Source organism: Equus asinus, chromosome 21 (genome assembly GCF_041296235.1).
Source record: "Equus asinus isolate D_3611 breed Donkey chromosome 21, EquAss-T2T_v2, whole genome shotgun sequence".
NCBI lineage: Eukaryota > Metazoa > Chordata > Mammalia > Perissodactyla > Equidae > Equus > Equus asinus.
Window position 1 is genome coordinate 87,596,773 of NC_091810.1, and position 14,888 is coordinate 87,611,660.

A 14,888-nucleotide genomic window follows, 5' to 3' on the forward strand; every position below is an offset into this window, starting at 1 on the left:
CTTAAAAATATTCAAGCCAAAGAGACACATTTTAGGTGGCAAATTCTGATCCCCCAGTACCATCTTTCTGGAGGTTATTTGGCATTACTAATCAGAAGTCTGGAAAATGTGCTTTGCCTTTGACCCAGGAATTCTACTTCTAGGAGGCCATGCTAAGAGCATAATCAGACAATCGACCCAAAAATATTTATTAAGTATTGTTTATACTATGGAAAAACTGGAGGAGCCGGCCCGGTGGCACAGCAGTTAAGTTTGCATGTTCCACTTCCGCAGCCCAGGGTTCACCAGTTCGGATCCCAGTTGCGGACATGGCGCTGCTTGGCAAGCCATGCTGTGGCAGGTGTATCACATATAAAGTGGAGGAAGATGGGCACGGATGTTAGCTCAGGGCCAGTCTTCCTCGGCAAAAAGAGGAGGATTGGCGCAGATGTTAGCTCAGGGCTAAACTTCCTCAAAAAAAAAAAAAAATTAATTAATTAAATAAAATAAAATGAAAAGAAAAACTGGAGACAACCCAGACAGTGCAATAAGGAACCAATGAAGTAAATCTCTGTACATCCTTACAGAGAGGTTATCAAAGAATGCTTAAGAGCATGGAATGATGTTAACTCATATTATAAAAGGATAGTTCACAGTATCAACCCAAAGAGGGAAAAGGCTGAAAGGGTATATATCTTCATAGAAATACAGCTGTGGGTTCACATGTAATTACAGAATCAGTATGTACTATATGTAATATCTTTAAATCTTTATTTTTTTGGTTGCAAAAGTAATATATGCCCATTGAAAAAATTCAAAGGCCTTTATTCAAGGCCACTCATTAGAGGTAACCATTGTCAATAATTTGGTTTATTTCCTCCCAAACCTATTTACATTTTCAAGAGTTTTATAATTCACACAACAGAAAGTTTATTAATTCTCACAATAACCCCTGTGGTAGAGTATTTTTATTTTCCTGATTTTTTGAGCTGAAGAAACAGACTCCAGATGGTTAAATCTGGAACAACATCACTGTTTTCTGGAACACAAAATGGACATCCACTTAGAGTTATATCCGTGGCTGGTCCTAGACCACTTTGTAGCGTCAGTTCTGGGGCCCTTGGGAAATTAGATGTGGAAGAGACTTTTGGGGTGATGACCTTCAACCCCTTCACGGTACAGAAGTTCCCTACACTCTGTTCAGAGAGGTGGCCCTCCAGCTACTTCTTGCACATGCTCAATGATAGGGTCTCAGCTTTCCAAAGGAGCCTCTTTCACGTCATGGAGCTGAGACCTCCCCACCTGCAACTGGAATTCCTGGACCCAGTTTCTCTTCTGAGTCCAGGTCCTGTTGGTGAGTCTTGGCCAACACCGCAGGATATTTACCCAGAGAGCTGGAGGCAGCATTCTGAGGAGAAATGTAATCGTAACGAAGGAAAACGTTGCTAGGCCAGAGGCTGGGCCAAGGGTCAGGTTTGAGAGCCAGCTTCCAGGCTCTAAGTAGAAAAGGAATCCAGTGAACTGGGGGATGAAGAAATAAAAACCCAGTTCAGAAGTTGCCTGTGTGTTAGGGCAAGCATGCTGGTGTTGGACTGCATCCAACATCCAGCCCTGTGAAGAGCTGGGCTAGACATTCTGGAATGATACAGAAATGCACTCACTCGTCCACATAAGGGCACTCCAGATATCTGCACCCCCCATCATGACTCACCTTGATCTTCTGTTCTAAATACCCTGCAAGGAGCTGATGTTCTTTCTCATCCAGTTAATATTTCTGGATATACGGTGCATTGAATCTTTTCCCTGTTAATTTGGTTTCAATTAGCCATGCTCACTGATCGCTGGAAGAAAGTTCTATTCTATGATTTGTTCACTGGGGGTGGGGCACAAGGGATTTTACTTGCATTAATAAGGGATGGTAGGTATCTGGGCATTTGTTGTATTATTCTTTCTATCTTTGTGTTATATTGAATATCTCACTAAGAGGATCTCAGGTCTCCTTAGAGGATGTGAGAGCTCAATTTCTTCCACTCACACGCAAGCTACCATGCTAGCTAAATGACAGCCTGGTAAGCTTCCGTCTTCTCTGGGCTACAAAGGAATACGCTTCTCACTGTAAAGGCTGGATGGTCTCCACTTTTAAGGAAAGCAGACTTTTTAATGAAACAGCTGGTTGACCTTTAGGTTTTCTTCTTTCTTTGAGCTTCCTCCTGATTTCGTTTAATTATAAGAGGTTGATTGATTATGCCAAACCATAGAGTGAAATATTTGATATTGAACCCCAAGTGGTTCTCTCCCCTCCAAACACACACACACACACGCACACACAAACACACACACACACGCATACACCTGCCTGATGGGCAGTATCCAAATGAGATTCAACGTCTTAGGTTGATAATTTGGCAAGACTGATGGAAACTTCCAAGTTACATTCCTTTTACATATGAGAAAATAGAATATGAGAGTTAATAATGTCCAGTTTAAATATTCTGGTCCCTATATTTCTGATCTAAAGCAAAAACACCCTGCAGATGGACAATGGCCATCAACCAAGCTATGAGAGGTCTTGAAGACCAAAAATCCTCTAAAGAGTGTCTTGATTGAAACCACCCTTTTAATCAAGATATAGGCTAGCAAAAAACACCAAAAAGATATATGCTAGTAATATAACACTATCACAGTTACAAAAAGGGCAACTTTCAAATCATTCATTCATTCAATCCTGGCAGGACATCTCTCTTTTCCTACCTTCAGCCTCTTTGTGTGGCTAGCTTGGGCTTCCTTGTAGCATGTTGCTTTCAGGGTAGCAAGTCTTCTTAAATAGTACTTCCAGGCTCCAAGAAGAAGGAAGCAGAAACTGCCCAACCTCTTGAAAGCTAGGCCTGGAATTAGCATAGGCTCACTTCCACCATATTCTGTTGATCAAAGCAGTCACAGGCCAGCCCAATTCAAGAAGACACAGAACCCACTCTCAGTGGGAAGAATTTGAGGCCATCTTAAGTCTGTCACAATCAATAAAATAGGTAAATAGATTGTTGTACACTCCTACAATGGAATATTGCACAGCAACGAAAAAGAATGAACTATTGTACTTGCAATGAGTGAATCCCACAGACGTAATGATAAATGAAACGTCAGGCTCCCTTCCAAAAAAACTACATTCTGTAGTATTCATCCCATGCTCCAGGGCCATGTTTTCTGATACTGAGCATTTGAAATGTGGCTTGCGCAACTAAAGAACTGAATTTTAAATTTTATTCGTTTTATTTAAATTAATTTAAATATTTGAAAGAATGGAATGATTTGGGTGTGTCCACTTACTTTGTGAAATTAAATACAGATCAAGTATTTTTTATGATAATTTAGCACCTGTTCATAAGTGCTAAAAGTATAAATTACACACCAGATTTCAAAGATAAAGATGAAAGAAGAATATAAAACGCCTCATGAGTAATTTTTATACTGATTGCATGTTGAAATGTTCATTTTTTAATATATTGTGTTAAATAAGATGTATTATCAAAATGAATTTCACCTGTTTCTTTTTCCATTTTTTAGTGCAGCTATTAGAAAATTTAAAATCACGTACGTGACCCTCATTACATTCCTGCTGGTCGGTGCCGTTCTAAGGCCTCGGAACCCTCCGCTGGATCCTCTCCATCTTGCTGGCAGATAATGAGAAAGAGCGAGCAAGCGGAGGCCTGCAGGGCGGTTTCCATAGTCCTTTGGCTCCCAGTCCCGATGCCACACCCAACTGCAAATTGGGCCGGGAAATAGACTTGGTGAGCAAGCAGCCGGCCTCCTGCGCAGGGAGTGCGGAAGGACAAGATCACTGATGAGCCGAGGTGGAGATGCTGGCAGGCAAGGTGTGGGCAAGAGGGTCCAAATGGGTTTGGAAATTACCATGAATTTAGAAAGAGTGACAGGGAACAAAAATCTTCAAGACCCCCAGGGTCTACAGTTGATTCAGCAAAGAGGAATATTTAGAAATAGAGTCTGATAACACGTGCGTCAAAGCCATGAGCTGTGGAAGAGAAAGTGGCAAGCATCTTGAAACAGCAATCAGGAGAAATGAGGACACCTACCCACGCCGGGCCCAGCGCTCCAAGGTGTGCAGGGGAGATTAAAAAAAAAAAAAGCTCCTCCCGAAAGGGTTTCTGGGAAGCAGTATCTTTACCAGAGACTAAGGTTCAGTGTGGGACCTTTGGCGAGTTGTTTAAGCATTCTGTGTGAGGTTTCCTTATCTTAAAATCCGGATGACAATTGTACTTATCTCATAGGGTTGCTGTATTAACTACTGAAATGCCCATAAAGTTTTTTTTTTTTTTTTTTTTTAAGATTGGCACCTGGGCTAACAACTGTTGCCAATCTTTTTTTTTTTTTTCTCTGCTTTATCTCCCCAAAGCGCCCCCCGTACACAGTTGTATATCTTAGTTGCACGTCATTCCAGTTGTGGGATGTGGGACGCCGCCTCAACGTGGCCTGACAAGTGGTGCCATGTCCGCGCCCAGGATCCGAACCCTGGGCCACCGCAGTGGAGCGCACGAACTTAACCACTCGGCCACGGAGCTGCCCCCCCCACCCATAAAGTATTTATCAGGTAGAAAGTCCTGTATAAAATAATTTCCTAACATTGCACTAAAAGGACATTGTTCCTCCTTAGTTCACGTCTTCTCCCTTCGTTTTTACTCTTCTCTGTGTGCCCTTCATCCAACCTTGCCCTCAGATAAATGAAAGCAGTCTGTTTTGCCTTTGTTCTGGGACATGATTCACTAGCAAAAATCACCAGTTCCATGCAAACGTATGGAAGGGTCAGCTTTGACGTGATCTGAAATTGACTTAGTCTTAGACTACAGTTTGAGAAAAGAGCACACATTTCTTCTATAAATAGAATAAAAATCTCATATTCAAAAGGGAAAAGCTTTGTGTGTGAAGAGGGAAGTCCTGGGAGGAGGGTGTGCCCCCTTTCCAGATCACAGTTGATGACATTGCACAGACTTTTTTCCTATTGCCTAATATGGACTTGGATATAAATTGCAAAATGAAAAAGGACGTTGGGCAGTCCTTCCCAGGCTCCAGTTTTTGTACCATTTCCCAAGCGGGGCCAGGGAATCAATGGCCTCCATTAGCGTTGTCTATAAGCAGATGTCTGGGTAGACCCTCTGGCATCAGAATTAAATCAGTGCTCTGTATTACACTTTGCTTTCCAGAGAGGACATCCCACACATCACTCCTCAGACCTAACGGCAGAAATTAAGGAGTTCTGGAGACCTTCCTGTGAAAGGTGACTGTGCTGAAAGGGGACAGCAGCTGGTCAAAGGTGCAGGCGAGGAAAAGTGAGGGATTCTTCCGTCCCCTGTGGCTTGTTAAGAACAGCAAAACCCAGCCTATTGGTTAGAAAGCTTCATCCTGTGCATAGTTTTTTTAGAAATCTCTTATCAGTTGCTCGGTCTGGAAGAGAGGGAATCTGACCCTTTGTGATGGTTTTGTGAGTTTCCTTCCACCTAGTCTGGGATGCCAAGGCTCTGCCCATGAGCAGTGGGTAGGTCTGCCCAGCCTGCCCCGTCCACCCTCACCGGTCTGCACCAGGAAGCCACAGGCAAGTCTCAATCTTAAAAATCATCAGAACTGAATCTAAAAGTTCCAGGCATTTCCAGAACATGAAACTTTTTTTTTTGAGGAAGATTAGCCCTGAGCTAACTGCTGCCAATCCTCCTCTTTTTGCTGAGGAAGACTGGCCCTGAGCTCACATCCGTGCCCATCTTCCTCTACTTTCTATGTGGGACACCTACCACAGCATGGTTTGCCAAGTGGTGCCATGTCTGCAGCCAGGATCCCAACCGGCGAACCCCAGGCCGTTGAAGCAGAACGTGCGAACTTACCCGCTGCACCACTGGGCCAGCCCCCGAGCACACGAAACATTTTTGACTTACTAATTTTTCAAAATTTTCGTTTACATGGTGCTTCATGTAAGTTATCATCAAACCCCTGTAAGGAAGGTGTTCTTGTCCTTATTTCCCAGATGAAGGAGCTGAATCCTGGAGTGATTGTGTCTTTCCTAAGGTCACACGATGTTAAAAAAGGAGCAGAGGCTGGATCACACTGGCCCTCTGATATCTCGTCCTGTGTTCTCACACGATGCCCACCCTCTTGTGATTAAAAACTAAACTAAACCAAACTGAAATTAAGCGCTGCTTCCTCATCTAGCTAATTTTATTACAGAATCACTGTAACCAGTGATTCAGAGTACCCAGCGCCCACTTTCTCTACTAAGCGGCAGCCGCAGCCCCCAGTGGCTCCTGGATCCTCCGACATATTCTTGACATGTAAAATCTTAGCTGTTGCATTTCTGATGCAAATTGAAGAAAACTGCTCTGCACGGGTTTTTTTTTTTCCACTTACTATGCTCTCGATAATCCCTGCATATTAGTTATTAGTAATTTATAAAGTGTGTGTGGGGGGTATATTTCTGAGCCTGATCATTAAACACTTAAATTCAAGAACCTGGCCATCAATTCCTCCTCGTCATTCTGAAAACCTCATATTAGTTCCCTATTACTTACCAAATCCCATCTAAACTTTTAGCCAGGAATTCACAGGCCTACGTAGCCTGGCCCTAACCCACCATTCAAAGCTTATTTCCCTGGAATCCTGTATAAAACTGTCTGCTCTCTCCAGCTTGTGCTCCCTGCCCTCCGACCCACAGCTTCCCACGTGAGCTACTTCAGGGCCCCATTCCAGCCCCATTTCTGTCAGTGAAACTCCCCTGAGCTCTGCAGCTGGGAGAGATTCCTCCCTCTTGGGAATCTGGGTAGCACTGACGGTTTGATAGCTACCATCACCTTATCTTGTCAATAAGTATTTGTTAACTGAATGAGTCTTCCCAATTGGATTGTAAATCATTGGAGGCGTGTAACCAGTTCTTTATTTCACCGATACAATGTGTGTGTCTGAAGGAGATGTGTTGACTAATTGATGGATTTTCCCTTTGGTGTTTGCTGTTTGCACTCCAGAGAGAAACCCATTGCCTGGGCTCAGGAGCAGGAGCCTGTGGAAACAGTTTGGCCATTCTGGTATATCCGTAAACATGGCGAGTCTCAGTTCCATCAAGGTGACTCTTTCCGAGAGCTAATGGTGACGGCGGCTTTCCATTCTTTGGGTTGTTACACGAAGCGACGAATGAGATTCCTCCTGTTCACAGGGACGCACCGTGCATCTCTCTCAGGAAAATGGAGACGTGTGGCTGTTGTCCTGGCTATCTGTCCTGTGTTTTTCCGCTTTCTGACCATTCCATTGACTTACTGAGTCCAGTGACTTCGGTTTCTTTGCCTTTGTTTCCCCGTGTGAGGGATTCTACTATAGTTAATAATTTCATTAGGGATTGCATTAGAAACAATTTGAACATGAAGAAGAGTAATACAATAGTTGATTAAAACACATCCAATCTCAGAAAATCCAGACGTTCATAATGACAAGAGAAATACAGGGAAAAACTCACTTATCACCATTTGAACCAAGTCTTTGGAAATGGATTACTATAAGGAAAGAATTAAGCATTTATCCTGCCTTTCCAGTGGCAACTCCCCTGCAGAAACCAAATGGCTCCAGTTGAGAAGGGAAAGGCCTACTTTACAAAAGAGTCATTTTATAATCCTTAACGAAATTATTGACTCAGGCAAGGATTAGCAATTGTTGTTGAAACCTCTGTGGATGGGAAGTGGTTATTCATATGGCACCAAGCAGGTTACTTGCTGGTCACAAGAGATAAAAATAGAGCTACATAATGGAGACATCAGGCTGTTCCTGCCTGAACCCAGTGGTCATCTATCCCACTAGCAGTGCTAATGGTGAGATAAGCAGCTGTGATGTGTCTTCTGATGTGATGCAATGTGAAGTAGACAACATTGTGTATGTTGTATTCTAGCCAAAAATGTTTAACTTGAATCTAACGAGATGTTTATCTCTAACTCATTTACGTGAAATATAGGGGACATAGGGACAAGCTGAACAACAATATGGGGAAGCAAGCAAATCTTAAAGGTGGCACATTCTTGAGGACAAGTGGCTTGGGCTCTTCAACAAATCAGTGTAATAAGAAAAGGGACTGTTTCAGGTTAAAAGACATAACAATTAAATGGAATGTGTGGTTCTAGATTGGTTCATGGTTTGTACAAACCAACCATAAAGGACATTTTGGGGCCAAAGAAGAAATTTGAATATATATTAAGTATTAGATAATATTAAGCAATCATAGGGGCTGGCCCCGTGGCTGAGTGGTTAAGGTGCGCACACGCTCTGCTTCGGCAGCCAGGGTTTCGCTGGTTTGGATCTTGGCCATGGACGTGGCACCGCTCATCAAGCCATGCTGAGGGGGCGTCCCATATGCCACAACTAGAAGGTCCCACAACTAAAAAATACACAACTAGGAGGGCCAGCCAAGTGGTGCAGCAGTTAAGTGCGCACATTCCACTTCAGCGGCCTGGGTTTCGCTGGTTTGGATCCTGGGTGCAGACATGGCACCGCTTGGCAAGCCATGCTGTGGTAGGCATCCCACATATAAAGTGGAGGAAGATGGGCACAGATGTGAGCTCAGGGCCAGTCTTCCTCAGCAACAAGAGAAGGATTGGCAGCAGATGTTAGCTCAGGGCTAAACTTCCTCAAAAAAAAAAAATATATATATATATATACATATATATATGTACACACACAACTATGTACTGGGGGGCTTTGGGGAGAAAAAGGAAAAATAAAATCTTAAAAAAAGAAATCATAATTAATTTTGTTAGATGTGAAAAGTCATTTTTGGCTATATAGGAAGATATTCTTTAGAAATGCATACTGAAGCATTTAAGACTGTATCAGGAGTTTAGAACGACAAAGATTTATTTCTCACTCACACTACATCACCATCCCAGGTCAGCTGCCACACTCCTTGTCATCTTCAGTCTGGTATGCAGGCTGAAGGAGAAGCCCTGTCTAGGACATTGCTGGTCTTGTTGCAAAAAGAAAAGAAAGATGATGGAATCACACTGTGACTCTTAAAATGTGGGCTTCATTTCCATTCATATTTTATTGGCTAAAGCAAGTAGCAATGCCAAGTCTAGCATCAATGGAGTAAGGAAGTATAATTCTCCCACAGAGTGAAGCAGTAGAATTATTTAGAAACCAGTGACAATGAGAACAAAGCATCTCAAACTCTGAGTCATAACAAAACTGTTTCTCAGGGAGCAAATTATAATGTTAAATCCAGATGTTAGACAGCAAGAAAGGTTGAAAATAAATGAACTTGGCTTTCAACTCCAGAAACTAGAAAAGAAATAACAAATAAACCAAAGAAGGTAGAAGGAAGGAATTAATAAAGATAAAATAGATAATGTGAAATAGAAAACCAAAAACAATAGACTTAAATTCTATGTTTTGACAAGATCAAAACATAGAAACTCTTTGGCAAGTACAATCCAGAAAAGAAAGAAAGCAAAAAGACACAATAAGATTAGGAATGAAAACAGGATGTACAGATTTAAAAAAATTTTAATGCTATGTACAACTTTATTTCAATTACTTTAAAAATCCAGACCATGGGGAATGACTTTCTAGAAAAATATAAATTACCAAAATTGACTCAAGAAATAGAAAGCCTGAACTTACCAATTATAACACAAGAAACAAGTGCAAAAATCTGCCTTCAAAAAAGAAATCAAGGGACCAACCCCTTGGCTGAGTGGTTAAGTTCATGCTTTGCTTTGGCAGCCCAGGGTTTGCTGGTTTGGATCCTGGGTGCAGACATGGCACCGCTCGTCAAGCCATGCTGAGGCAACGTCCTACATAGCAGGGATAGAAGGACCCACAACTAGAATATACAACTATGTACTGGGGGGCTTTAGGGAGAAGAAGAGGAAAAACAAAAAAAGAAAACAAGTCCACATGGCCTATAAGGTTGAGTACTACCAAGACTTCAAGGAGGAGATAGACTCCATAAGTATGAAATTGTTACAGGCTCTTAACATCAGCCCTGATATCAGTTCCCCACATTGAACGCAGCGTATATGGGGTTAAAACTAAAACCCACCACCCCCTTTCCTGCTTCTCCAGCTCCACTCATATGTAAATACCTGTTTCTTGAAACTTGGACTCTTTGAGCTTTACAACTAAATGGGAGTTACAAATTGTTAAAAGCCCAGGTGGCCTGGAGTTGGAGGCACACTAAAGTTTAGCTAATCATGTGTCCTTGAGTTTGCCAGGAAAGCCGCTGTCTCAAGAGTATCAAGGAGCGGAGGCTTCCCAGACCTCAACTCCTCGACTCCCTGCGCATGAACCCGCCTCAAACAACAAGACGAGACAACGGCGCGGAGGAAGCCCACCTGCCATCCTCCTATCTCACCATCCCCCACGCCTTGCTGCAAGCAGCCTCTCAAGGCCAAACGCAGGCTGGTGGGAAAACGCTAGCCTGCACAGCTACATGCGCCCCCTCCCCTACCCAAAACCCCAAATAAAAGTCCCTACCCATTCCTCATTGGGGAGCTAGCAGTTTTTGAGGCATGAGCCCTTGCTTTGCTCCCTGTGCCTGGCATAGTAAAAACCTTTCCTCTTCCACTCAAGACTCTGTTCTTGTTATTTGGATTGGCATCGGGTTCAGAGACCGAACTTTCAGTTACAAAATGTCCCAATGGCTTAGTAAAAGGTAGAAAGCTCACCAACAGCAGATGATCACTTTTCAGCTAAAGATACTGTATGACCAGGTTTGGGTCAATGAGATGAAAGAAGAGGGAGAGTAGGGTATATGCCTTGGGAAAAGGTTTTCTTCTCTAATAAAAAGAGAGGGATGGTGAGGAGACGCTCCTCCTCCCTCCCTTTTTGGGGACATGACCCTGTGGATCTCCTGCAGCCATCTTGCAACCCTGAGGGAACACATGGCTGACCCACTGAGAATGAAACTGCAAGAGCTCCGATTCTCTACGATGTTGTTGAGCGCTGAACTAACTCTGGGAACTCCTACAGGAGAACAATATGTTCTTGCTGTATAAGCCACTTTTCTTTGATTTTTTTCTTACGGGCACCTGAAAATACTCTGACTAAAATATGTGAGCTCTATCAAACTTTTACAGCATAAATACCCAAGATAATATCAATGGTTTCAGAGTCCAGGAAAAGTTCAAGAGCTTTACAGCTTATTTTGCATTTGGTCTTCCATAATCCTCACATTACAACTAGATGCTTTCATACACCATTTTGAAAGGCAATTTTTTCTTTTAAATCTTATACTGCAGTCAATTGAATGGTTTCAACTACAAAACAGAGACAGAAACCCCTGTCTTTAAGGAGATATACTTCAAACAAATTCTTACCTGCAAATTGAAGCACATTTATTTTGTTTGTTTGCCAAGGTAATTTAGAGACAAAACAGAATATATCAATGTTTTTCCATCCTGTTTTAAACAGCAAGATGATTATAGCAATTGTTATGACTACAATTCTTTTTTTTTCTTTTTTGTAGTGCTTTTTTGGTGAGGAAGAGTGGCCCTGAGCTAACAACATCTGTTGCCAACCGTCCTGTCCCCCGACTCCCAAAGCCCCAGTACAGAGTTGTGTATCCTAGTTCTACGTCATTCTAGTTCTTCTATGTGGGACACCGCCACAGCATGGCCCAATGAGCGTTGCATAGGTCTGCACCCAGGATCCGAACCCCCGAACCCTGGGCTGCCAAGGCAGAGCACGCAGACTTAACCACTCAGCCACAGGACTGGTCCCTGACTATGATTCTTAATTTGTAAGCTTTTGATCTCTTATAAAAACTGAAATGGGCTTCTTGACCAGATGGCTATTACAGCAGGTGCACATTTTATTGAATGTCTGCACTGGTTGTTGGCCATGTCACACCAGTAGTTAAGCTTTCTCCTGCTTATGTTGTGAGGTGTTAGGCGATTGTCCAGTTTATCGAGCCCATCTTATTTGTGTTCCTGTCAGCTGATGCAATTTGATTTTAGCAAGTTAATGAGTTATTCTCAGTAAGATTCAGGGCATTCAATAAATCTAATAGCTCAGGTATGAAATTTTCTGCATATTAAAAACAAAAAAAATTAAAACTAAGTGAAATATATGGCCAAGACAAAAATACTAACACTCTTATACCTGTTTAGGCAAGAGATTCCATGCCAAGAAGGGGTGCAATCTATGAGGATGGCTCACACATAGGAGTTTAGGGTTCAAGGTTAGACAAATATAGTTCCTGGAGGGGATAGAGGGCAATAATCTCACTGCGGAACTGGGAGGGAAATATAATTATTAGGGATTTAGGAACAGAGCAAAGTTCAGCCAGGAACACAACAGTTAGCAGATATTTGGTTACTAGAAACCCAGAAACCAAGGTCAAGACAGTGGCAGGAAAGAGCAAGAGCAACTCCATCCTGTGCCAATGAGTTTCTGACTAGGGCTCCGAAGGCCTTTTGCCCACAAGCACTGTCTGTAGAGTTGGAGGCAGTGCTGAGCCTGGAGGTGGGAGATAAAGTAGTAAGGAGCCAAGCAAGAGCTCCAAGACAAGTTCGTTACTCCAGACAAATGCACTGCTTCCTCAGAATCTCAGTTGCCATGAGAAGGGGTTGACAAGCAACCACAACGAGAAGACCCACTTGTCTCCTGAGTCTAACAGGGGCCGAAAAAATTATGAAGACAACAAGTCTTGTGTTTAGTGTGTGTGAACCCCCTTCCAACTCACAAGTTTGCTCCAGAAATCAAAACACATTCACTTTAGAAGGTAGCTCATCCAAGAAGTCCAAAGTGCCTGAAGGATATCACCCAACCAAACCCTTGTCACAAAACCTTACAGGTCAGCATGTTGCCCTAACTGCCAATGTGACTGTTTGAGGATCAGCTCTATTTGTAAATCTGGGCAACACAAAAGGAAGCTAATCGCTTCTGGCATTAGCCTGTTTGAGACACTTTCTCCCCAAAGTCCACAGGCAGCAAGTGGAAGTGTCAGCTCAGAAGCCATGCTCTGGGGGGATGTCTTGCAGAAGAGCATGGGGCCAAGATGGGGACTAAAGCTTGGATTGAGTTTTCTCCCGGCCAACTGGCATTTGTCTTAGCAATAAGACCCCACCTTTCTTTTTCTCCCATTTCCTGCCATTTTCTCCCTCAATAACAGTGAAAGGACTTCACTAAAATATTTACTGTAAACATAGAGTCAAATCTGGGAAAGAATCAAAGGATGTCTCATTTCCCACCATTTTGCCCAGTTGGGTCACAAGGCCTGCTGTCATCTTTCTCTATTTTCCAATTTGTCTTCTCTTTTGCATTTCTTCTCCCACCTTCCAAGTTGACTTTAGGTTGGCCTGCCATCAAACAAGGGCACTGGAACAAGTCCCAAAGTCAACACTGGGGGGATCAGAGCATCCTGTTGAACACCAAAACATTTCTTCCTCCTAGAAAAGGAAATATAAATGCATCCTCAGGGTCCACAGATTTAGCGAGCTAAAAAAACAGAAAGAGAGAGAGCTGTGCCTAATAGCAGGCCATAATCCAAGCACCAGGCCCTCCCTCTCTTCAGGATATCCTAGATGTGTAGCAACTTCATTGTGTTATTTCAGAATGCTTTGTAGACAGGGCAGGCACAGTCAAAGCATGGCCGAAAGCATCTCAGTGGTACTTGTCTCTCATGTTCTGCACATGTTTTCCTAAAGGCTGCTTTCACAGAGGGAGCCTGGGAAGAGGCCTTAATCACCTCATCTCTCTTGCTGCTTCCTGCCCAGCCAGTGGGAACATTTAAAATATATGAACACTTCCTGTCCCTTCCTATTTTGTATAACCTACGTGCCGGAGAGATGAAGCGTTCTGATCGAACTCCACCCGGGACTTGGGTGGCATTTGGGAACCTAAGTCCAACCACTATATGCCGTGACTACCCCTCCTTTCAATTTAGGTAAGGGGTGATTTCTCCCAAAAAGTAGATATGCTTGTCTTTCCTTGGCCATTCAGAAAAGCAAGACTGTTTCAAATATCACTGTCACATCATAATGTTATCATAAATCTTGTATCCAGAAGTGGATCATTTATATATCTTCATGATCATATAGCCCAAGGGTTCTTAACCCAGGCCTGTGAATGGGCTTGGAGGAGTCTGGTAACTCCAGAAAGTGTAAATAGGACAGCTGGAAGACGTGGCTGGGGAGGGTGTGTGGATAGTGAGGTGGCTGTTTCTCTTCCTTTCCCAGAAATCTGAAATGTAAGGAAAGAGCCCTAAAGATGTGGAAGTACTTGGGAGACCAGTTTTCCTAATCTGTCTTAATTCTGCCCCCAGTCTGAGGTGCAATTCTTGGTGCTTGCTCTTAAAAGGGAACCTGGAAATGCAGTGGAAAAGAATGGTGTCAAGACCTCACATATAGTGAGCCCTGAAGAACTGTTAGTTGAATGCAATCAATGAATGCAAGAATGACTCTAGGTTGAGACGCTAGTTTTTGAGGACATTTAAATAGAAGGTTATGGAATTCATCTCCCCTTTCCTCTTCCTAACACTATTTCAAATTTCTTTTTTTCTTCTTCTTCTCCCCAAAGCCCCCCAGCATATAGTTGTATATTCCGGTTTTAGGTCCTTCTAGTTGTGCTATGCGGGACGCCACCTCAGCATGGCCTGACAAGAGGTGCCATGTCTGTGCCCAGCATCTGAACCAGTGAAACCTTGGGCTGCTGAAGTGGAGCATGTGAGCTTAACCACTTAGCCATGGGGCCAGCCCTACTCCAAATTTCTGAACCATGTATTTGAGAGGGATTGATCCCACCCCCAGGGCAAGACTAGACCCTCCTGGGCTTGATCCGATCAGTATATCCTGCCTCTCCGACCTTCACAGTTGGTTTAGGACAAACAACACCCAAGTTAGTGCAGGGGGAGGCCAATGAGATGACATTTGGGAGTT